The following is a 26,727-nucleotide window of genomic DNA, read 5'->3' as shown; positions in this document are numbered from 1 at the left end:
TTCAAAGAGTGCCAGACAATTAATTTTCAGATGTGCTAGGGAAGGACATCTAGCCTTTAAGGGCATTTTCAACTCAAATAATTTAAAATGATCTGCTTAGCTGGCTGGTAAAAAGTTATCCAAAAAAATGGAAGATTCAGAAGATAAATTCAGCTTCACACATAACAGGTGAAAACAGATACTAATTGAAGGAATAAAAAAGAATTATTCCTAAGGGGCCTGAGTATGAAATCTGCCATCTCCCATGAGGGAGAATGGTGGGTTGGCCAAGAAAGAGGATCTCAAATCATATTATTGCTGTTATATAATTTGCACAGTTAAGGGAAGCACAAAGTAGGTTCTCAATTATTTTTTGTGTTCATTTAGGCATGCAGTCTTTTATTGGGCACTTCACATAGGCCTGGCAATGTGCTAGGTGCACGTACTTTGCACAAAGGACTAAGCTAGATGCTGGGAACACTAGATTGAACATTCTTTGCCTTCGATGAGCCTATATTGCAGTTGAAGAGCGAGGTATTAAACACAAATTACATTTTTAACTCATTACAGTTATGGTAAGTGTATTTCTAGAAGTAGAAGGTGTATAGCAGGGAATCTGATTTGGTCCAAGTAATCAGGGAAAGTTTTCTTATGGAAATGACATTTTCCCTAATGAGCTGACTGATGAGAAAATAGCAACCAAACTTTAAAATGCTTATAGATAGAATATAGCAGTTCTATACCAACAGAGTAAAAATGCATAAATATGGACAATGGAAAAGCACGTGGCACTATAGAAAGTCGCTTTAAATATATATAATACACTCATATGCTATTTATATTATATCATCATCATGTTTATGATAAAAGCACATGTCCTGCAGGTAAAAAATTACATTTAGCAAAATATGGGCTAAATATTAGTGAAGTGATCTTAAAGAGTTCTTCCACCTCTAAGACCATGTTATCTATGAGACAAACAAAAATGCAGCCAATTAGGAAAAATACAGAAAATGTTTGACTGTGAATCATTAGCATTAACACTAAAGTAAAAGATGCAGTGCTGAGGCATATTTAGATTTTATGTCATCCTCCACAGTGTTGATCACTTAACAGGATTTCAACAAATAATTATTTAGCAATTATTTCTTTCGCTAATATTTGAATTAATTGTTCAGAAGAAACAAATTTTCTCTTTTCTGAAAGATAATGTTTTGTTAGTTTAATTAATTATTAATCCCTCTAAAAGTAATTATTTTACAATATGGATGATTTTTCATGACTAGTATTGGTTCTCCAAGCATGAATTGTTGATCTTGCTCCATTGATCAAACATCTGCTCCTACCTTCTACACATCTTCTTCTTATCCCATGAAAGTGCACTTTCCACCAACTTCCTTCGTATCTCGGATGTTCGCATTTAGATCACATCCACCAATGATGCTATTTATAGAACAGCATTTATTTATCAAATTATTCATTCAACAAATGTTGAATGCCTGACATGCTCAGATCATATATGAAATTTTCTGCATCATATGTTTTGAGCATCACTAGAAAGGTACTGTATTTAAGATATCTTCTCTCTTTTGCTAGAAATTCCAGCATTGGTAGAATCACCTTCTATTAACTACCTTTAATACAATAAATATCCACTACAGGGACCTAATTTAGAAGAGGGTTATCCATGGAAGTCATCTGAATGCACTTCCAAAGGAAAAGCTTTAACATTAATTTGACTAATGGCGGCATGATTGGAATAATTATATTTTCTTCCAGATTGAGAGTTTATAAGGGATAATTTTATTTGGATGCACGATAATGATGCATTTGGGGGTTTTTTAAGTGTACTTACATAATGTTATTTATACCTACTTTTTACAATGAAATCTTAAGAAAATGATGGCTGGGGTTAGCATTCTTGGTACAGGTTTTTATAAGTTAGGATTAAATTCAGCTGTAAATGACAGAAACCTGAAATAAACATTTCTTTTTTTTTTTTTTTTGAAATAAACATTTCTTAAATAAACAGTGATCTGTCCTTCTCTGATGAACATAGTCTGGCAATAAGCAAGCAGTTCAGGGCTCATACAGTGGCTTTATGGTCGTTAGAACTCCTCTCTATCTTGAAGCTTTGCCAGCCTTCATGTGCTGTCTCATGGCCCATGGTGGCTGTTCAAATTCCAGTCAGTGGAAAGGAGAAAGAGGAAGAGAAAGGAACAAAGGGAGCATGACAGCTTTCTAAAAAGAAGGTTTCCTGGAAGTTGTCATGTAACAATTCTGTTCATCTCATCAGGCGGAACTTAGTCATGTGACCAGCCTTCCTGCAAAGTCATCTTTATTCTAAGCAGTTAAAATTGAGGAGTGTGTTGCTAAAAGAATATTGGACTAGACAATTAGCTCTCTTGTATTTTTTTCCCTTTGTTCTGTTTTGGTTTTGTTTCACGTCGCTATTCCCTTGCGGAGGTTAGGATCATACTTTCTCCCATTTCTAAATGCTGAAGTCCTCCACATACTTCCTCAAGCTGCTTATAAAGTTCATGGTTATCTCACCCTTGAGATATACTACGCCCACCCCCCCCCATTCACTACCATGGGTTGTCTTTTTTTTTTTTTTTTAATTTATGAGAGTCTCAGAGAGAGGCAGAGACATAGGTAGAGGGAGAAGTAGGCCCCATACAGGGAGCCTGATGTGGGACTTGATCCCAGGATCCCGGGACCATGACGCTCAACCACTGAGCTCCCGAGGTATACCACATCCTTGGCTTATTAGATTATAAATTTCCGGATGTGACAACTGTTTCTTCTTTTACTTTTAATCAACCAGAGACTTCATCCATCCACTGGATATGTATTTACCATATACATATTTGCATGTATAGATATACATATATAGATGTATCTCAATATATATTCTGAGTGATTGTGTATTTTAAATTTAGATTTTAAAATATAAAAATATACAAGTAAATAGATTAATTTCATAGTAACAGTGCAAAACTACTTGACTGATCAATTTATCTTTTTTATTTATCATAATCAGCACTTTATTTCATCTAGTAAGACGAGGTCTTGTAATGTAAAGAAGAAGAAGTATCATCTTTCTATAGTTTTCAGAAAACAGGAAGTAACTATAAGAGACATTATGCTGTCATGGTAAAAAGAACAAAGGCTCTGGAAATAGGCTGCCTGGATTCAAACCTGTGCTCTGCCATTTACTAGCTCTTGACCACGGCGAGTTACTGCATGTCTCATTGCTCAATTTCTTAATTGTGTAAAATAGACACAATAGCAAGGATAGACTGTCATGCTGGTGTTCAGAAGTTAATGTGCTGTTAAGCTAGGGAAGCTTCTGTCCAGGCACCCTCATATCACATCAGTCCCTTCCCAGGCCCCAGGAGAAGTCTGGCAATATATGTTCACGTGATCTTGTGCTTTGACATCATTTACAAAAGTAAGATACTTTTTGTTTCTTTTCTTTTTTTTTTTTTTTTTTTTAAGATTTTATTTATTTATTCATGAGAGACACAGAGAGAAAGAGAGAGGCAGAGACACAGGCAGAGGGAGAAGCAGGCTCCATGCAGGGAGCCTGACGTGGGACTCGATCCCGGGTCTCCAGGGTCATGTCCTGGGCTGAAGGTGGTGCTAACCCACTGAGCCACCGGGCTGCCCTGAGCCACCCAGGCTGCCCTTTGTTACTTTTCTTAAAACAGACCCCAAACTATATAAGCTTCAGTCTCCACAAAACCCAAAGCCTCCCCTGGCAGTTCGGTTGTGTCAGAAGCCATATGACCCCACACTGGTTAAAACCTTCAATTAGACAGCCCTAAGGCATGGGATGTTCTATGTGGGTGTGTGTGCGACTGAATCAGAGATACTTAGGATACTTTTTACCAGAAGGGAGGTGGGAGGTGGGAAGGTGAAGGGCTACATAGGTGACAGAGATTAAGTAGTGCTCTGTTGTGATGAGCACCGGATGTTGTATGAAAGTGTTGAATCACTATATTGTACACCTGAAACTAATATTACACTGTCTGTTAACTAACTGGAATTTAAATTAAAATTTTAAAAAGTGCAGGTACTGGGAGCCTATATCTCCAGAATGAGAATCTTTTGGGATAGGTCCTGCAAATCTCCATTTTGATCAAGCTTCTCTAGTGATTCTAATGTGCCTTAAAATTTAAGCCACTCTGTTGTAATAGCTCTTCCAAGTCTGAAATTCTAACTTTAAACTACATAATCCTGATTTAGAAATCACCAATCAAAAGAAGAATCAGAAGATTCTGTGGAAGAATCAGAAACTTGGCCCCCTCCTTCAGGGTTTGCCCAAGGCAATGAATGCTCTGAATTTTGAGTGAGACAGACAGGGGTGAAGCTATGAAGAGCTGAGATACCACTTTTCAGCCCCAAAACACAACTTGTCTACAAGTGTTAAGACTTGTGAACCACTAGTTCTCCTTTGGTTTATTTTCTTTTTTTTTTTTTTTTTTTAAAGATTTTATTTATTCATAGGGACACAGAGAGAATGAGAGGCAGAGACACAGGCAGAGGGAGAAGCAGGCTCCATTCAGGGAGCCTGACGTGGGACTCGATCCAGGGTCTCCAGGATCACTCCCTGGGCTGCAGGCGGCGCTAAACCGCTGCACCACTGGGGCTGCCCCTCCTTTGGTTTATTTTCAAGAATAAATAAATTCTTTCATTTCCTTCCCCTTCTCATAAGCCCAGTGGCAAAAATTATGATTATTCTCTGTAATACGAGATTTTATTAGCCTAAATCAAGCTATATTATTTTATGGGGAGAGAAAAGGGATCTAAGAGTTACTGTTACTTTTTCCCAGACACACCATTAAACGTTCTACCAATGTGATCTTGATGAACGTTTACAACAATCTTGCAAGAAAGGTGTCAGTGTCATTCCTATTTGTGTGAATAAGAAAATTATAGCTCAAGCAGATGAAATAATCTTGCAATAATCACACAGCTAACATGTGGCAGAGATTCAAACCCAGGTATGACTGAATTTAAAACCTATTTTGTCTTCCCAACACCATGGTGCTTACAAATAAATATGGCATTTATTTGTATGTGCAGTGACATTCAAAGCCTAAACTTCAAAAAGATACAGTATGATATAACTCAGAACCAATAAATTACCCTCTTTTTTTTAAAATCCATTTCTCTCCATGGGAACTCATATTCTTTAAAATACTAAAGAGCATGTTGCTTTTGTGCAAACACACATGCACACACACACACACACACACACAAAAGGAGAACATTTGCTCCCTTTTGGAAAAGGACTCTGAATGATGCCATCTTTCTAAAACAGTTGTATCTAAGAGCAAAGGATTGCTCTTACACTCCCTCTCCCATTAAAGGATATCTCCATAATTAAAAGATTGTGGATGTGATGTTTTGTATTGTTAGGTATTTGTACTTAAGCATCAATGCAGTTATAGACAGTGATAAACCTCTTCAAAATATAAGATTAGACAGTGGGTGCTGGTCACAAATGCTGAGCAATATCGTGGTCTTCATCTCTTAGCATATCGTTGAGTTCATTCATTCCTGACAAGGTAGGACTGGGAAAAGCGGTGTATTTTGGAGCGGTCACTCAGCACAACTTGAAAAAGAGCCCCTTTCGTCCCTTTAAGACCTGTTGGTTAGGATTTAGCTAATACACTCAACCTCCTTCATCAAAGCATCATTAGGGTGATTAACAACTAACCTTTGTCAACCAAAAGCACTTCATTTGGGGAAAAGAGCAACATTTGGCTTCCTCTTTCAAAGTTTCGTGAGGTTTTTTGTTTTAGTCCTAAAGAATCAATGTTTGTAGCCTCTCTGTTGGCACCACAGGAAATTAGAATGCAATTTGAGAAAACAATAATGAAAATATGCAGTTTTTTCTTATGATCTTTCCTTGTCCCATTTTTCTCCCATTCCTCAGTAAAATCAAGTCACTATGGAAACCTTATCATGTACCTTCAGTCAATTTTCATAGCTATATCAACAGATGTGGCGTCAGGAAGAAATTGCCCCGGTACATTAATTAGTGGCCAATGGGTGGGGACTGAGGATAAGCATTCACACAGCTACTAAAAGGACCACTATGATAAACAATGCAAAAGATGTTAAATAGGCTTGTATTTTTCTCCCAATAGTCATGGCTTTTAAAAGGGTTTTCACAAATCCAGAAGTGGTAAGATGTCAAAGCAGCTTGACTCAAAGCTAAAATGGATACATTTATCATTAATACCTTAGTGAATTTTCCCAATTAGAAATGAAATGTTTTCAGAGATAAGAACATGAAAACTCTATTTATTGGCCCTGGAATTTTTTCTCTTTCTAACCAAGATAAGAAATTTCTGTTTCCTTATCTGTGGAATATAAGTATTTATGACTATTATCTCTATAAGAGGAAACCTTGAGAAAAAAAATGTTATCCAGCCAACTGACCAAGAGTAAGATTTTTATGAGTTTAAAGAACATTTAGATTTCCCTAGGCCTGAAGAAATTTATGATTAGAAGATAAATAGTATATAAAAAAATTGGGCGTTCAGGTTCCGGTAAACAATTATTTCATTGTGATTTTATGCTATAAACATAAAAAATGCAAAGAAGTAATTGTAAGTTAAAATTACATACAAAAAATACAAATTCTGATGTCTCTTTAACATTTATTTTCTTAAAATATTGATTTAGAATTGAATTCTCTCAAAAAGGACTTCAGAAATTCAGTCAACTATTTGAAGTGTTTACAATAGTAACCACTTGTTTTGAACATTTGCACATTCTGAATTAGTGGTCTGAATAGATGAAGCTTGAAAGTTTTCCTGAAATTTAAAATTAGTTGATCAATAATGAAATACAACATCTAGTGAAATGGATGTGAATTTCCTTGTAAAGTCTACCAAAGAATAAAATGGTATTGAAATCTGGTTGGGGCACCTGGGTGGCTCAGTGGTTGATCATCTGTGTTTGGCCCAGGTCATGATCCTGGGGTCCTGGGATCTAGTCTTGTATCAGGCTTCCTACAAGGAGCCTGCTTCTCCCTCTGCATATATCTCTGCCTCTCTTTCTGTATGTCTCATGAATAAATAAATAAAATCTAAAAAATAATAAAATAAAATAATAAAATAAAAAAATAAAATAAAATAAAATAATAAAATAAAATAAAATAAAATAAAATAAGAAGAATCTGGCTATCTCTGAGATCCTGTGGAACCCAACAAAAACTGATCTTTTAAAAGGGAGAGAGAAATGCATTCTATATGCACAGGAGAGTTTTTCAATGAAAAAACTAACCACTTGGCTTTTTACTACTCGAAATCAGGCTTTTAAATGGACAGAACGTTTGATTCTTTGACGAATGTTGCTTTAAATACTTTTTTTAATGTTTGGATTTATAAATACAAAGATGACTACCTATAGCAATTTGTCAGATAGTTTAGCTCTGTAAAGGTCACTTTGAGTTTAGTTGGCCTCTGCAATATGTAAACAGGGACTGAAAGACACCTGGTTCAGCCTAGTGCTATGCTGATTATGTCTTAAATAACAATTGTTCTCACTATGACCAGTAGGACAGCCTTCAACAGGTGGCTTATTTTGTTTTTCAGAAAAATAGTAATTGTGTGTGCATGGAGAAAGATAATGTGTGTGTGGAGAGTAGAAAAACTGAGAGAGAAAAGGACTTCTATCAAAATAAAGAAATTACCTCTCAAATAATATTAGTGAACAGGAAAAAGAGAGGGAGAGTAAAATAACCACCTAGAAGCTGTATCACTGTATTTTCACAGTTTGATCAAAATGTGTGGCTGAAGGAGGCAGACTGGAACAATAACAATGCCATGTATTAATACAGCATTTTTTTCTAAAAAGCTGTTAACACATTGTGGTCATCTCTGGCTTTTTCCCAAGCTGCAATCTAAAGAGCTCCTGAAAAGTACTGAGTACTTTTCTGGAAATTTGCTATGCCATATCAAGCTACTCTAAAAATGGACATTTACTGAACATATTCTGGGCCTCGTGAAACTTTATTAACCAACATCTTTGCATTCAGTTCCTATGTTGACCAAATCTCTCCTTATACACAGATACACACACACGCCCCTGTGCACGCACACACACACACACACACACACACATCTACTGAAACTCAGCGGTTCAACTCAAGGGTAAATTACTCATGCAGCTTAAGTGTACAGAGCAGAGAAAAATGCAGTTTAGTTCATCTTCAGCCAGAGGAAGGAAACTTTCCATGCCAGCTGACCTCTTTTCTTCCTTCAGCAAAAGGTCAAGAGTCTTTTTCATTTGGCTGGTGACGATAAAGTTGAGCAATGGTTTCTAAAATATTGTTTATGTGGCAAGAAATTATCTCTTTTTAATAATTTGAGGCAAAGAAATAGGGAGGGGCTTGGGGGAGAGGAGCAGGTGGATTGTTTTACAGATAACAACCTGAAGAAGAAAGGATCGAATTGATTTATTTGCATGTATTCAGAGGGTTCCAGAAATAGGGAGCTACAAGACCTCAGCTTCCAATCTAGGACTACATTGAAAGGTACTCTGTCTTTTAAGGTAATAGAAATCTGACGTTTTCTTCACTCCATAGTAGTTCAGCTTACTAAAAGTAAATTTTAAAAGATTATGTTGCCCAAGAAATTTACCTGTTTATTTAATAAGCTCTCTACTCCTCTTTTCAGAGAATAGTGTTACATGTTTTTAAACATTGAATTTCACAAATAATGCATGACACTGTCATTGCCATATTATGTTTGCTATAGGTAAGAGGCACCCATCCATTAATCATAACCAGATTTTCCAGACTAAAATATCAGAGAAAATAAACTGTTAACTTTTATTCATTGACTTAATGGTTCACTCATCCTTTCAAAAAATTAATGTGTACTTAATATGCACTAGGCATTAGGCTTGGTGATATAAACAAAGGAGTGAACAAGACAGACTGAGGAAAGGTGATTATATTAGGCCATCCAAAATGGATGATTACTATTCCCAGAGACTCAGAAATCAGAAGAATAATGTGTATCTTCCAACCCAATTAGCTTTCTCTGGAGAGAAAAGAAATCTACATTTATTATAAGATACTCTACTCTTCTTGATATAGTCATAACCCTCATGATAGAAGTTAATACTGGAGATGCCAGCCTCCAGTGTGCTCCCCACTTTTTATAGATTTTAACAACCATACATGTGTTGATGATGCTCAAAGCTTTATTTCAGGCCACAGCCTTGTGTTCCAGACTCACAAACTCAACTGAGAAGTCAACATCTCTTCTTGGATACCTACTTCTAGGCATCTCAAATTTAATACATTCAAAACAAAACTTCATTTGTAACCCCTGGATTCCCTATCTTAGTAAATAGCAACTACATTAACTCAGTTGCCTAACTGAAAAATCCACTCACCCTTGTGGATTTGCTTTTTCATATCAGAGGTCTCAAAAATTCAGGCTCCTTGCAATTGCAGTCAGGCAAAGGAGTCTGGACAACAGCACATGGTGGCCCTGGGAAACTGGTACAGTACTCTGCCTTAGGCCTTAGGCCCAGAGATTTTATAGGGTCCTTTTAGAGGAAAACAAGGAAAAACAGGCTGTTGCAAATTGGATGATATGAAGAATATGCACATAGGAAAAAGTCATAGTGTTTTGTTTTTTTTTTTTTAAGATTTTATTTATTCATGAGGGACACAGAGAGAGAGAGAGGTAGAGACATAGGCAGAGGGAGAAGCAGGCTCCATGCAGCGAACCTGATGTGGGACTCGATCCCAGGTCTCCAGGATCAGGCCCTGGGCCAAAGGCGGCACTAAACTGCTGAGCTACCCGGGCTGCCCAATCATAGTTCTTGAAAGAGAATCTTACACTTGCATAGAAAATCCAATGTTCCACAACTTCCCTCAAAATGTTTTAACTGACTTGTAAAAATTGCTTTTAATTTCTCATTACTTATTTAGTCCTATGTTTTGTAACAAAACAAAAGCTTTTAGAGATAAAGCAAGTCTGGGAATATGTTAAGATTGTTAACTACTGTTGAATAGAAAATTGTTGAGGGTAGGAAAATTCCTCCTTAAAAATTTGGAAGCATCATAGAAAGCTATGGCTTTTTGGCAAACAGAATCAAAAATAGGAGAATCTACAGTTTATGTAATTATCTAAAGGAAATCCTAAAGTTTATTTTGGTTTTCTCCTAGTCTGTCATTGTAAGACAGCAATTCTCAAAGTGTGATCTGGGTACTCCTGAACATCTTGGAAACTCTTTCAGGGGCCCCATAAGGTCAATGTTATTTTCTTCACCATAATATAAGATGTTATTTTCCTTTTTCATTCTCATTTTCTCACAACTCTACACGGCAGTTTTCTGGAGGTTACATAGTGTGTGATATTGTGACAAATCAGATTAAATGGAGAATCAGATATGCAAATGCAGCTGTCTTCTCTTAAGCCAAGCATTAGAAATATTTGCAAATATGAAAACAAGACCATTCTCATTGCTAAATATTTTTCTTATAGAAAATGTAGTTATTTTGGTAAAAACTTTATCATTTATATTAACAAGCAGTAGATATGCTACTGTTCTTTTTTATTGAATAAATAACTACTTAATAAATTCTTAATTTCTAATAAATATCTATACATATAAGCATATAACCAAAGCTCTCCCTCCTCACTAATTTTTAGGAGTATGATGGGGTCCATAAAGTTTGAGAATTGCTGATCTAAGACACTAAACTATCAACAAATAGATTCCTAAATAAATATCTTATAACTTAAATTTAAGAAGATGAAGACATAGTTAAAAATACCTTGGTTACTTTAGCTAGATTTGTTTCTGAGGGCTCCAAGAAAATGACGATTTTTTTTTCATTCATTATATCTTCCTCTTTCCACAATGTTTTTAGTGTACACTCAGACAATTGTTTCAGCTTACTTGCACAGGCAATTAACTAAAGCTTTCCAACCCGAATCCAAATGGGAACCCATGTGAAAATCTTAAGATCTAACACTGTGGTCATGAGCACAGGCTCCAGGAAAAGTGCCTAAATTTACTCAGCCCTTCTACGCCTAGGTTTCTTTCATTTTAAAGTGTAGGTATCACTAATACCTAATTCGGAGGGCTGGTAAGAAGATTAAATAATTTCATACTTCTAAGTCCAGAATGGTGCTAGGTACATTTGATAAGTGTTAGGTACTATTAGAGTTAACATAGAAATGTTAGCTACTATGATGATCATTACTAGACTAATACCAAAATAAGGGAAGTTGACATCGATACTTTAGGAAGATTTAGGAGATTTCAAAGCAATTAGAAATTGAAAGATAAATTTAATCTTACCATTGAGACAATATCCTTTTCTGATAAATCATATATGTTTTTGCCCAAGAGTAAACTTCCCTTTCTGGCGTTCTCTCCCATAATCATGTGATAAGGCTTCATTATGTAGATTAAACATATGCCCCAAGAAGAAAACAAAGACTATGTATTTTGAAGATTAGTAATTATAGAAAAGATAACCTGTTAGGGCTAAGAATATCATTTCCTGATAACATTGTTTCCCAAGCCAGAACACTATATTTAAAATTATCTAGCTAGAGGGCAATTATCCTGATAAAGGATAATTGAGAGTCAGTGAAACCAGCCTCCTAGGAAGACAGTCTATTGAGAGTCAGTCTCATCATTTGCACTACAGAAAGGACAGCAGTGGGAATAATCACAAATGGAATGCTCTAGGTCATGTAAATGAACCCATATGACTATGACTTGTCAAAGTTATATTCTAGGCATTTCCCATCCTATACTGGTTTACATCTACTTCTATATTGGATATCAATTCATATCAGAATTAGGATCAGTAAATAGAGTTTTCAGAGTGGCAGAATTTCGTTCAGTGGGAGAAGAAAACAGGAAAGATCAGAGTTGTCTACCCACTTATCCTGAGAAAATGAGTTCCCCACCACTGAATGTATAAAAGGAAAAGTGTATTTTTCTATCAGAAAAAAAAAAAATCATAGGTCCATCTGATTATATTCCTTAACCATTGCATTAATATTCAAATAAACAAGTCCATTAACTTTCAATTGTAATAGAAACAGAATGTTCTATGTGGCATTTCATATTCTAGACAACTCTCATTCATTTATTCAATAAATATTTATAGGGCAGACATTTCTTCTAGGAACTTTAAATATAGCTATAAACAAAACATATAAAAACTCTGCCTTCACATGACATATTATTTTGAGACAAAACAGATTAATAATAAGTCAAATACACATTATCAGAAGGTGTTATGTGCTATGGAGAAAAGCAAAGCAGAAAGGAGGATAAGGAATGTTGGAAAGGAGATGAGGGGATGTCAGCTGATTAAATAGTGAGGGAAGGATTTTTCCAGAAGACATAGAAGAAATGGGAGTGGGGATTTCAGGAAGATGTCAATTTGGCCATTGACTGAGATATGCTATCTGAAATCACACCAAATAAATTTATTTTATTTATAATTATGTATTATGTTTAAGTCTTTCATATTCCAAGATAAATATCTTCAGGTTTTTTTCATCATTTACCATGTGCTAGGATTTGTAGATCCTCTGTGTCTCAAGTCCTCATGTCCTTGCTTAGGCATACTCAGCCAGGAACGCTATATTCAAAAATGCCCGAGCAGAATGGGAGCATTACCAATACCTCTTCTCCATGTTCAGTCTTCTAGCTTGTGCAGTACGTCCTTCAGGATATTCTCCTGACTCCTAAATCTGAGCTATGTGTCTCCTCTTTGCAGTATCTTAGCTGTAGTTTGCTGTATAGCAGCTCACTTTACACTTGGCAGACTCCAGGCTGCCTTCTAAGCCAGAAGCTTCATGACACATAGTACTACATTCCATTCATTCCATCATTATGCTTGATGCGTGTAGGTCCTCAGAAATATCTATTGAATTGGATGAATTAACATCCCTTACAAATCCACTAGCCTATAATTTTAGTCTCCACTGATTGGATATGTAAACTCCAGAATAGCAATAAGTTTTACTGTGCTCTATTTGCAGCACCTAGCACAGGCCCAGTACATAGTAGGCACTCAGAAAACATTTGTTGGAGGACTATACATCTTCGAAATAGGCAAGAACATCAGGTGCAAGTCAGAAGGTTGCTGTTGACAGCACTTGGCTTTCTATACCACTTTGATTCCTCTGCTTTCATGCCCATGCTTCTAATCCTCCTGGCTTAGACACAGGTCAAGTTTGTTCACAGGGCATCTCAGTACACTCCAACCCCAAGCCAGAAGAGTGCTCTATCATATGTACTTGATGCCCTGCCCTTTTCATTGATCAGATGATGTATCACAGATGGATAAACCTCTTTTAAAACTTCTTATTTTTTAAGATTTGCCAGTGTGATATAGAAACATGTATATTACAGTTTTGTCTTAGAAAGTTTTGATTAAAAAATGACTCTTGCCCTATCTTGCTAAAGTTATCTGACTTTTTCACTACTTACAATTTCAAACAACCTGGTTCAGCTCACTGCAACTACAGTAATCATTTCAGATTTCCTGTCAACTTTCTTGCCTTGGGTTGCACGAATAGGGTATTTCCAGACAGTTGTCTAGGTCAGCTACTTCTTACTTTAATGAAGGGTATGCTTCCTCTGTATGACTGATGGAAAAACATTATGTTTAGGCAGCAACAGCAATTCAGTGGGCTTGGCTCACAATTTCTGACTGTCTGAGTAGCTAGGGTGGTGGAGGAAGTTGTATGTCCGTCTTTCACAGGAGCTGAAGGTGTGCTAGCACATGAGAGCTTAGACATTGATGGATAAGGTAATCTATTCCAACAGAAATGTGGTGGCAGAGAATTAAGTAAGATATTCTCTGTGCGGTTAAGACTTGTCAGATAAGATTTTCAAGGTAGAACAGAGGTGAAATGAAACCAGTGGTGGATGTAGTGGCCAAGTGGGCAAGAAAGGACTTTAGAATCAAAAATCCTGGGTCTGATTCCCAGCATAGGAGTTTATTAGCTGTGTGAATGTGGGGTCTCCTCTTATCTATAAAGTGAGGTTATCAATGCTTATACCACAGAGCGGTTCTAAAGAATAAGCAGCATAATATGTATAGAGTCTTCATGGACCACAGAATGTTAGCAGTGGCAAAGGCTTCTGTTTGAGAGACTTCACTTCCAATGTAAAGCTTCCAGCAGCCCAGTTCAGTATAAAATCAGCAATTTCCCTGGTGATAAGACGCATCAAGTCTAGACATCAAATTTTAGAAGTTGGAAGGTAGAATTCATAGCATAGCAATAGCAAAACCACTTCTCTGTAATCTGCACCATGATGTTTAAGGGAAGAAGAAAGAGTGGTGTGTGTTAGCTTACAGGACAAGGAATGGGGATCTTCTTTATTTACAAATTGAAAATTGACTTATTGGGTGTTTTAGTGATTAAAGAAATCGTTTAATTGTTGATTAAAAATACTTCTTGGGATGCCTGGTGGCTCAGTGGTTGAGCATCTGCCTTCAGTTCAGGGCATGATCCCTGGGGTCCTGGGATGGAGTCCCGCACTGGGCTCCCTGCAGTGAGCCTGCTTCTCTCTCTGCCTATGTCTCTGCCTCTCTCTCTCTCTCTGTATCTCTCATGAATAAATAAATAAAATCTTAAAATAAAAAAAGATAGGCTTTCTTAACTTTTCTATGTATATATCTATATATCTGTTTCTATTCTTATAAAATTATTCTTTTTATAATTATAGCATCTAACTATATATGATATTTTGTCATCTGCCTTTTTTAAAAAATGATTTTATTTATCTATTCGAGAGAGAGAGTGAGTGAGAGAAAGAAATAAGCAGGGGGAAAGGGCAGAGGCAGGAGAAGCAGGCTTCCCACTGAGCAGGGAGCCCGACTTGGGGCTTGATCCCAGGACTATCATGACCGGAGCTGAAGTCATGATAACTGACTGAGCCACCCAGGTGCTCTTGTACCTACTTTTAACACATATATATTCATGTCAGTATAGATCTATATTCTATATTGATCTATAGATCATTCTGTTCATGTCAACATGGACCTATACATCTGTTTTTAATGGCTACTCATAGTTATTATAATGTGTTAGGCAGTCTACTGGTAAATATTTAGATTGTTTGCAATAATTTTTAGCTATTATAAACCGCTGTGTTGAATTTTTGTGCATTTATATTTGTGCATACTTTTCAATTATTTTCTTTGGCTAAGTTGCTTGATGTAGAATTACTCTGACTAAAGGCATGTAGATTAAAAATAAAAAATTTGCCAGATTGCCCTCTAGAAAAAACTGCTTGGACTTAAACATAACAGGAAATGTTTAAGTCTCTATAAAGTAGGGAGCTTTAACTGAATTAAAGCTGTTTTAAGTTTTTAATTAAATGCTGGTCTAAAGGGAGGGGGATACATTAAAAAGTGGATTAAGCCAAATAAGAGAAAATAGGAAAAGAGTGAGCATGAGCAGAATTAGTGAAAGTATTAAAACACTGTTCAAATTGAACTTCAGGGTAACCAAATAGTTGATGAGAGTGTAGAGGAGGAAAAATAATTTTCCCTCTACTTTTCTAGGTTCTTAGCTGAGACCCCTTATAATAAAAGACAGATTGATAGGAGAAAAACGAACAGGAGTTTAATAACATGTATACCTTCTGTACACATGGAATATGCAGGAAAACTGAGTAATTCCCAGAATTAAACCATCACCTTAATTGCTCTCTCTAGATAAAGACAAAAGAAAAATGTTGAGCATGGAAGCATCCAGTTATGGAAGGCCATCAAGAAAAACACAGAAATCAGGTTTATTGTTATTTGGATTTAAGTACAAGTGTTCTCAGTTGATAAGAGTTTTTAGAGATTTGGTCATCCCCCTTCCCCTGGTACAGAAAGTAAGAGACAGTCTTACAGATGGAGATTTCCCTATAAATTAAGTGTTTCTTACAACATGGTAGCTTCTACTCAGTTTCAGAGCCTCTTCTATATTGTCTGCTTCTGAAAAATAATCATCCTAAAATAATCCTTGTACGAAAGAGACATATTTTGGGGTGGCAAATTCTGTTCCCCTTTAAGAGAAAGTTCTGCTTTTAAGAATTCCAACTAGTAAATTATGAGTAATGACAGAATATTTTCTGTTTGAAATCTTTGATGAAATAAAGAATCCATCAATGGCTACTGAAAACACTAGATGGAAAAATTTATGATAGTTGAATCAAGCTGAAGATACCTGAACACACTAAGTTTATCAACACAGAAGGAGAGCAAACAGGCTTTATTTGTCTGTTGATATGATGAAATGGAAGATATATACACAAGATTCCCTATTACACATTCATGCTAGATAAACAAGATTATAGAAAAGATATAAGACAGAAATCCATTAAAAGATACCACAGTGATGCATTCAGTAAATTCCAGAATGTATGAAACTTGACAGATCATAGGACTTGATTTCTTAGGATATTAAATTGTAAAAATAAAGAGAGGAGGAATTTATAGATAAAGAGCTTCTTAAAGACATTTCATACGTACATAATGTTTTAAAGTTATCTGGAACACTATTCTCACAAACTAACTGCAAACATATTGTTTAATCAGAATCAGAGAAATTTCTACACTGAATATATGATGAAATTAAGTAATTATTGCTAATTTTTAAAAATGTGACAATGTTGTTGCAGTTATGAAAAACAAAGAGTCCTCTTTTAGAAAAATACACTGAAGTATTTACTGATGAAATAATGTAGTATCCAGGAGTGGCTTTGAGATATCAAATCTGAATGGTGGGGGGAGATCTATATGTCACAGAATTGACAATTTGCTGTTAACTGGTGAAACCAAAGGTGGATATGTGGGGACTAGTTCTACTTCTCTCTCTACTTATCTTTGAAACTTACTACGATGAAAAGCAAGGATTGTATTTAAACTTAGATTATTGTATACAAAAGATTCATGCACACCGGGAATGCATGAAATGCAGAAACTTTTAATTAATAGAAACTAAAATAAAAACAGAAAATTGTGATAATATAAAAATTCTTTTGGTTGCTTTGGTTGCAAGTGGAGTCTACTTATACTTAATGGGCAATGCCAGGAACCATGTGGAAAGACATGAAAAGTCTTAATAATCAAAATAATTAGATGATTGTTGACTTTAAACATTACTGTTTAGATGGATAGGAAAGAACACTTTTCTGTAAAAAACAATAGCAGTAAAGGGTTGAAAAATGCATTAACACTGCTTTTTAAAAAAATGAGTAAAAGCCGTTGAAGTTAGTATTATCTGAAAGTGATCTTTCCAGAGAAAATGAATTACTATGTTTTTAACAAAATATAGAGAATTTTCAATCATGGAGGAGGATACTGCTAGTTCCCTATCACTTCTCTCTTTAAAAAAAAAAAAAAAGATTTTATTTATTTATTCATGAAAGACACAGAGGCATAAGCAGAGGGAGAAGCAGTTCCCTCTGACGTGGGGCTCAATCCCAGGAGTCCTGGATCATGACCTGAGCCGAAGGCAGACACTCAACACTGAGCTACCCAGGTGCCCTCTATCATCTCTCTTATAAGATGCAGTGTAGAAGAAATAATGGAGCATGAGCTTTGAAACCTAGCGTAAGCACTGGAGATTTTACATCGTGAAATCTCAATGTTTTAAAGGAAGAAAGGAGAAATCAGTTCCAGATACCAATTTTACAGATATTCAACCCGAGTTCTAAGATCCTGAAGTAGTTCGCTTAATGTTATGCACATAGTTAATAATAGTTAAGTTAATTTTTGCACAGTAATAGGGTCATATATAAAAAAGTCTTCATTCCTATTTTTTTTTAATTTTTTATTTATTTATGATAGGCACACAGTGAGAGAGAGAGAGAGAGGCAGAGACACAGACAGAGGGAGAAGCAGGCTCCATGCACCGGGAGCCCGATGTGGGATTTGATCCCGGGTCTCCAGGATCGCGCCCTGGGCCAAAGGCAGGCACCAAACCGCTGCGCCACCCAGGGATCCCCTTCATTCCTATTTTGCTACTAAAAATTCCATTGTGAAGATTACAAGGTGATAGCCATACAAATTTAATATCATGAATATACGAGAAAGATGGTGAGCACAAAGTAAATTCAAAAGTATCAAAGGAAATCACTATTGTTTTCTGTGGGAAAAAGTGGAAATTAATCAAGATTTAATTAAAGCAAACAGCCTTCTGGAGGGAATAACAAGGACAGAAGTTTGTTTATGGGAATGTCAGATGCAAAGAGACATTATAGGACCTTTCATGAAGGAGCAAAGCATAGCAAATCATCTTTCTGTGGAAGAGACAAAAAGAGACGAAGATGGTAGCTAGCAATGTTTTTGAGAGGAGAAAGAGAAGTGAATGGAACAGTTTAAAGTTTGTTCTTCTTCCATCATCCTTAAACAATTAACAGCGCCCTGCATCAGAAGCAACTGGAACCATCAGGATGCTGCCCTTTGTTTAGGAGGGCAGTGCTGCTGTGTGATCTACCAGCCATTCTCTATAACGCAGACCCTTTCACTTGGAGCTGTCCTTCAGCAGGGGCATTGGGTTGCATCATCTCCCATCATAGTCTCAGCTGTATGCAATAGGAGACGTTTGCAAGATAGACAGCTTGGGCTTAACAGTGAAGTCATTGGGTGGGTAAAAATTGAAGCTGAACAATGCTCCTGAGGGTCACATACAAATCTAAAGGGCACAATAAACACTGTGTTCTCCCAGTTTAGACTCCAGCCAGCCTTCAGGATCCACTCTACTCCTTTCACAGGATTTAATTAACTGCTCCCCTGGTGGGATTTCAGTCTCAAATTAATCCATCTTTTAAAACACTTATCTAGCTTCTTCCTTTCTCTTTATATATGCTTTTAGAGTACCCATTCCTATAAAATATATGATTAATTCACCTCAATAGCTAGACACCACTATATTTAGTGCCTTCTTGGGCCCTTTATAAATGAGTTAATGATGTCAAGTAATCATAGCTTTTTCAGGTACATCATGCATGTGAATAAAGAAAGTAGCATCATCCATCAGGAATAAAAGACCAAGTCAGAATTTCCAGCATCTGTGCTTGCTGGGTTGGGGATAGGAGGAGGACATACTCAACCAACCAACATGAACTTAAAGGTCTGAGTACCTTGGAATGTAAGAAGGTACAGAATCACATTTACTATGATTATAAACACTTTATGCACCAAATGATTCTCAGAATAATATTGAAAGAGACAGAAAATGTGTTAGTATTCTCAGTTTGCAGGAGAAACAAAGCTTAGCACTGCTAAGACCTTTTTAAAAAAATGTAACTATTTATTATTGATTTATTGATTTATTTACAGACATGAGTGGGGAGGGGCCATGGGAGAGAATCCCAAGCAGACTCTGCAGTGAGCACAGAGCCCAGTGCAAGGCTCCATCTCCCCACCTGGAGATCATGACCTGAATGGAACCCAAGAGTTGATCACTTAACCCACTGAGCCACACAGTTGTCCAGAACACGGTTACGACCTTTAGAAGAAGCAAGAGGTAGCAAATTATTGTTCTGTAGAAGATATCAATGGAGACAAAGTTGGCAGCAGCTAGTTAGTAGCAAAACCATAACTTCCAGTATGCGATCATTCAGTTGGAAATAAAAGCTTCAGGGAAGAAAGATCCTTAAGTCATGTTGGAATAATTGTCTCCAGGGAAGCTCTGGTGGAGCTCCTTTCCTGCAGTGGGTCCCTAAAGGACATAGAAGTTAAGAATATTTTTGGTCAATTTTCATAATTTTAAGAGTCTCATTATTGTAATTGACTCATTCATATGTATCATTGAATTTCAATCTTATAATAGATTAAAATTTCTCCCACAACTCCAGCCCTTGACCCCACAGGCTATATTTGCTTGTATTGGACAGTTATAAACTTGGAGAGGTTATCAAACCCTTCAGATCCAATTTCCCTCTTTTACAACAAATGTGCTGTGGCAACCTCTTCATTATTCTGAAATAAAATTAATTGAGAATATAATCTATTCCACATATGATTTTTTTTTTTTAATTTATGATAGTCACACAGAGAGAGAGAGAGAGGCAGAGACACAGGCAGAGGGAGAAGCAGGCTCCATGCACCGGGAGCCCGACGTGGGATTTGATCCCGGGTCTCCAGGATCGCGCCCTGGGCCAAAGGCAGGCACTAAACCACTGCGCCACCCAGGGATCCCCACATATGATTTTTAAAAATTTTATAAAATGTTCTAATTATAGTATAAAAGGGAAATAAATGCCAACATTTTATGATGAGCTAATATGTTGTTCAATTTGTAAATCTTGTAAATCTCAGGGATGACCACTTCAAAAGATACGTGGGAGTAGTCAGATGCTTATCCCATTATGTAGAACTTACCCTGAGGACAACAGCTACAAACGTTGGTTAATAAGTAACATTGCCATCAGTGAAGTGATTTTCCAAAATGATGAACAGCTTTTGTTAAATTTCAAATAAAACAAAGTACAGTCTTTCCTCAATGTACACAGTAGCTTTATTCCTGGAAAAATCTGTAGAAGTTAAGACATGTGAAAAATGCTTAGCTCTTTCACAAAAACTAGAGTAAAGGTTTAGGCTCACATAATAGGTTTTACACCTATATGATTCATAGAACATCTCGAAGTTATACAAAATGAAGGCAAGTTATTCACTGTACAGGACTGGCTCATGCATTATGTGAGATGTATTGCCTTCCTGGCCCTAGCCCAGTAAATGTCTATAGCAATTTCCATACTATTGTGGCAACAACAAAACTCCCCCATGAATTTCCAAATTTCCCCTAAGGAGCCCTACCACCCCAATTAAGAACCAGTGTTCTAGAGACTTTGGGGAAGAATGGGCTATTGTCTACCTTCCACCCACCCTCTTTCCTCGACGCTGTACTGTTCGGGCAGACAATGAGGAATGAGAACACCTCTTGGGGCAAAGCTGCACCTCCTCATGTTAGTTTCTTCCTGATGCTGAGCCATCTCATTGGTTATATGGTCAGTGTCGTTGGGTAAAGTCCTCAACTGTTCCCATTGGGGAGGGACCTTTTACTCAGCATCTTTTCCAGGCACTAAGGAGTTTCTGTACAATTGGAATATTATTTTGGGTCATCTGTCTTATTTCCTGTGGTGGAATTCATGGCAGGTCTACAGCCCAATCTCATTTCCCTCCTGTGGGCCCATTCTTGAGACTGTCACACCCCATTTCTCCCCAGTGGTCTTTCCACCATCCCAGGACTATATAATGCAAAAGCAAATGGAGACTAAGACTTGGAAATCAGCTAGCAGTCTCTGCTTCTTAAGTCTTCAAAGCAATTCTTCTGGGAGCCTCCACTCTTTACCTCAAAGAGGGAAACTGGTTGAGTACTCTCCTTCCACAACTCCTGACAGATTGTGTAACACATCAGGCATAGTTGCTTATTTGTTGATATGCCACAATGCAGAAATTTTAACTTTGAATAAACAGGTGGAAATATAGAAATCTTTTAGTTATGAAATGTGTTGTTGTCTCCATGCCAGAATTGAGCCAGAAGTAATTTGTTCACTTGGGCTATCAATATTTCTTCTTATCCATAAGTATAAGAGAGTAATTTAGAAGAGCATTTCTGGAAGATATGTAGATAAAAAAAAGAACAGACTCTTCTAAAAATGGTCATCTTCCTGTTTTGGAAATTGTGTAATTTGGTTAATGTCTCTTTTTCCCTAAGATGAAAGCCCCATTTTTTCATGTGTTCACTGATGATACCTTATGTCTAACATGTCCCCTGCTTAATAGTTACTTTTAAAAATGCAATCAACAAGTGATCACGTGAATAAATGATTTTTATCTTTGGTTGTATAGCTAGCAGGTAACTACCAAAATTCAAACCCACTTCCACAAAATTCAAGCACACATCTGCTCTAACCTTAAGATATTTTCTCTCACAGAAAGAAAGAAAGAAAGAAAGAAAGAAAGAAAGAAAGAAAGAAAGAAAGAAAGAAAGAAAGTTTCCAAACTTGTTAGAAAAACTCCTTAGGCATTTTTCTAATATTAGTATTTTTTTAAGATTTTATTTATTTATTCATGAGAGACACACAGAGAGAGGCAGAGGCATAGGCAGAGGGAGAAGCAGGTTCCCTGCGGGAAGCCTGATGTGGGACTCAATTCCAGGACCCCAGGGTCACAACCTGAGCCAAAGGCAGATGCTCAACCAGTGAACCACCCAGGTGTCCCTCTAATATTAGTATTAAATGAAATTTTATTTAATTTATTAAAACTTAATAATCAAATGTATTAAATCTGTTTAAATAAAATAAGTGACATTTCATCTTAAAACAAAGGGATGAAAAAAAACCAAAGGAATGAAGATCTAAAAATCTAGCAAATGCTTTCCATTTTAAAAATATATCCTATAATGTCAAATAGTGTTAGTGTTAAATTAGCACTAGATTTCACCTAATGACAAATGTATAATGTTTTAGTTTGTATCAGAATAAGGGTGTGTATCAGAATAAGAAATGTCAGAAATACATGTGAAAAATCAAGGTAATTGGTACACTTGGATCTGTTATCCAACAAATAAGACTGCTTTTAGCAAAACAGTGTTCTTCTGAATGTGTGTGTTCAAAAGACAAAAAATACTTGATTAAATGTTCAGACTATATTCAGATTTCCTTATTGATTCTGTGTATTTCTAAAATAATATTTAAAGCAGCTGTAATTAGGGGAAGCAAGAGGCTCTTCAATAAGGCAATACTTTGTCAAACTTGGCTCCATAAGGCCTTCCCGCATAGTAGATTGAAATGTCTGGCAATTTACTAGCGGAGTGGCTGTGAAGGTGGGGTGATGGGCAAAGGATCTGGTCTCCTGTTCCCACTTATAAGTCAGATCTATGTCATAGAAGACAAAACACTCTCAGTTTCCTATAACCTATTAAAAAGGCAGCCACACATCAAGAGGTCAGGCAGTGGGAGGAGTGACGCTAAGGTACAAAGAATAAGGGGATGCACTGTCCATAGAGACTCTAAAAATAATAATAAAATCAACTAAGGGTTGTCCACTCTTTATTATCACCATGTAGTGTTCCACTGATAAAATACTCTCCTTGCCTGTTGGAGCAGATGACCCCCACCCCTGCCTTTATTAGTATGCCACACTCAAAGGAGACTTGCTTCCTAGAATACTACCAGCCTTTAGAAATTGTGTGTGTTCCAAATGGAACTATCCAGAAGGATTCCCCTGAAAGTGAAAACTCAGTAATTTAAAAAAGTACGGGAGTACGGGGCTGAAAAAGGAGCAGTAATGAGACTCTGCTGAAGTTCTGAGCCAAGGAGAAAAATAACTGTATTCTTCCCTTTCTTCTCCTGTCATTGCTTAAAGTCCTTCTACTGGCTGGGGTTTCTGTGACATGACTGTGATCACCTCCTTACTGGTCTTTATATCCCTGACCATGCTCACTTGGACACATCTCATACCCTTCTCAAGATGTACCTTCGTGAAGTACGTATCTGGCTATAGCATTCACATACTCAAAAATCCTCAGAGTCTAATTCTCACTATGAAGCTAAATTCCTAGAGGTATCTAATTCATGTTTTTAATTACCACAGGACTTAGTTCATGGCACTGAATGGAGTGGTCACTCACTGTGTGCTGCCTGGATGATTTACAAATTCAGCCAATAAATGTACTACAAAGTTTCCTTTACATGATTGCCTTATAATAAGGCATGTTCCATTAATTTGCATCATTTATTCAACATATATTTATTGATCATCTATTTTGAGTTGAGTTGGCATTTTGCTGTGAATAATTTCCATCTAAAATTTCTATCTAAAATCTTACCTTGAGCAATTTCTAGATTTAGAGATATTTTTTATTTGACAAAAGAAACAGGAAGACAAAAACTAAAAATTAAATGTCTCTCAAGATCTATAAGATACATAATTTGGGATCCCTGGGTGGCGCAGCGGTTTAGTGCCTGCCTTTGGCCCAGGGCGTGATCCTGGAGACCCAGGATCGAATCCCACATCAGGCTCCCGGTGCATGGAGCCTGCTTCTCCCTCTGCCTGTGTCTCTGCCTCTCTCTCTCTCTCTCTCTATCATAAATAAATAAAAATTAAAAAAAAAAGATACATAATTCAAGTATCTTTTTTTTTTTTCAAGTATCTTTTTTAAGCCCGAAATCTATCATCATTCATTTTGAAAGAGAGCAGTGAATGGCTGATACTCTGCATTAGCCTATGAGCCTCTAAGTAGACATGAAATCAAGTATGTAAGATCTGGCCAATAAAAGACCATTAAGGTTAAATAAAATTAGGAAAAATAAGAAGTCAGCTGCTATTTCCATGTGTTTTTGCAAATTTGCAAACGGTGATTTTCCAATAATTAAGATATTTAGCCAGAGTTAACACTTGGTATGCAAGTGTGTGTTTGTGTAAGAGTGTGTGTGTATGAATGCAGTGTGTATGTGTGCATGTTATGTGTATTATGTGATCTCAGTTAAGAATATAGGAAGAAGGCTACAGGAGGTGTGACTAACTCATGGAAAGAAGCCCTGGAACCATCCCTAAGCTACACATATGTTATTCCCCTCCCTACTCCCCAGTGCTGTTGACTTTGTGGTAAGAGGTTCACCCAGGAAAGCTCACTTGTATAAAGTTTGCCATCCAGTTGCATTAAAACAACGTTCTTTAAATAAAACCTAAAGGGGTAGTCAGAACTCTTGCAGCAGCTCTGCCTTAGAAAGGATACAACCATTTTATGTGCAGCCTCAGGGAGCGGTCCGTCTTTTTGGAACAATTCTTGGATTTATAACAGACGTACATGCACCTGAATGCGGAGGTGCAAACCCTGTGGCTGTGCCTCTGCAGCTGAGCCTCAGGAAGGCTGCTACTTAGAGGTAGGAATTCCTAAAGGAAACTTGACTCTGGGCAGAAATAAAGTATCAAACAAACAAAACATTGGGATCTATTGCTTACCTGTTTGGGACTCTCAAAACAGGGATAGCAGGTCAGGAAGAAATTCTCACTTCACTGAGGTTTCTGAGAAACTGACCATCTAAACTAGTACTTGCTTCCTAAAGGCACTAGCCTGTTTTCTTGCTTCATTTCTCCATAGCAGCGTCTCCAGCTGATACCCAGGGTGAGTTCATTTGTTTATTTTGGTTATTGCCTCTTCTTTTTTCCAGTAGAATGTAGGTCCCAGAGGATGGGAAATTTAACTGATGTTTTCTCTATTGTATCTCTAGGTATGAGATAGTGCCTGGGCCAGAGTAGGTCCCCATCAATAGTTGTTGAATGAATACATGAAGGAATGAATGAAAACAAGAATTACTATGACTATTCTCCACCGTGAACTCTGTTTTGTCTCTGCTCTGCCCAGCTTTTTGCCTTTAATAAGAGTTGCTTGATGACTAACTTTGAACTATCAGAAAATTCACAGGTCCCTTGATTCTTGAAAAATAGTAAATGAAAAAGCAAGCACATATCCATAAATTATACTCCTAAAGAGCCTCTCTCAACAGGAAATAAGAGATTCTCTGACATTCTTACAAAGTGGGCCAAATGAGCTTATAAGTAATTCCTGAGATAATTGACAAAGGGTCAGCTTACAGGCATAAGCCTGAGGCTTGGTCAGATTGCCATCTCTGTGTGGTCTGGCCTCCTGCAATGTCACAGACAATCTGTCTGTCATCACAGAGCAGGTGGCCAGGCAGGACTGTGGGTGGGGATATGGTGACAAAGTCAGTTGCTAACCAGGGCCTGCACTATAGCTAAGAGGACATGATTGCTATTGAGTTGCAAGTGCACTGGACAAGGGCCAAAGAGTTTACTTTACCCTAGAACCAAAATCCATCTTCTGTCAACACAGGGAAGTCCCTTACAGGGGACAATATGTGCTTTCTTAATTCATCTACCATGTACCAAAAACTGCTCTAGATGCTGGGGATTGAGTGTTCAACAAAACAGAAAGAGGCCACACAGTCAACAGACTCCATTTTCTTGATCTTTTCCAATCTGCTTATATACCTTTGTCAGGTCAATTACAAAAATCCACTTGTGCCCCTTAGAGATGTAAAGAGGCCCTCAAATATTTGTAAGCTCTCTTAAGTTTTCAAGAAGAGCCCCCATTTTTATATTCTGTTAAATATCAATGTTTGATGGAGCAGCAGAATACAAGCAACATTGTGGCAGATGTAAAGGGATTTTTTTTTTCACTCATCTTTACCACTAATTAGCTCTTTGATCTTAAGCAAGAAGTTCTCATTTCTGGCTGAAATTTAGAACCACTCAGGGATCATAAATAAATAAATAAATAAATAGATTTCCAATGCCCATACTCTACTTCTAATCTCCAAGAGTGGGTCTGAGCTTCTGTATTATTTTGGAACAACATGACTGATACTGTGTAGCCAAGGTTGGGCAAACCTCTTTGGTCTCAATCTATAAAATGAGGATAATCAGAATTCCCTCAGTAGTTCCTAAGGATTTCTTTAAAATAAGTTAGGTTGTAGATGGCAAATAATTTAATATCTACACAAATAACTGTCTGGTAAAGAGCATGCTGGGGGCTTTATCTGGAGTCTCTACTGGTAGAGAGTCCTTGAATTAATTGAGGAAAGTTTGTGCAAACTTAGTGAAGAAGTTTATGTCACAGATAAGATCATCTGTTAATATAATGGATAGGACAAGAAAAACGTTCATTGCAATGAAATTCATTTAAAATGACTCTA

The 26,727-nt window shown here is 36.9% G+C and overlaps 1 protein-coding gene and 1 long non-coding RNA gene across 6 annotated transcripts in view; one reads left to right on the top strand and one right to left on the bottom strand.

Moving 5' to 3' along the window:
- The window catches only part of SLC8A1 (solute carrier family 8 member A1), a 376,683-nt gene that overhangs the window by 22,383 nt on the left and 327,573 nt on the right, over positions 1–26,727 (top strand). The gene's annotated exons all lie outside the window — the stretch shown is intronic.
- On the bottom strand, positions 17,860–25,654 carry LOC112664476 (uncharacterized). Of its 2 annotated transcripts, XR_003139760.3 has the most exons (4): positions 25,607–25,654; positions 24,974–25,256; positions 20,387–20,538; positions 17,860–19,724 (listed from the first exon to the last, which is right to left on the bottom strand). It is a non-coding gene; the product is annotated as an uncharacterized LOC112664476 (long non-coding RNA). The 2 variants fall into 2 exon arrangements; XR_003139759.3 differs by lacking the exon at positions 25,607–25,654 and having other exon boundaries at positions 24,974–25,597.

This window comes from Canis lupus, chromosome 17, assembly GCF_003254725.2.
Source record: "Canis lupus dingo isolate Sandy chromosome 17, ASM325472v2, whole genome shotgun sequence".
Classification (NCBI taxonomy): domain Eukaryota; kingdom Metazoa; phylum Chordata; class Mammalia; order Carnivora; family Canidae; genus Canis; species Canis lupus.
The sequence above is the reverse complement of the archived record's forward strand: the minus strand, read 5'-3'. Positions and strand labels throughout refer to the sequence as shown.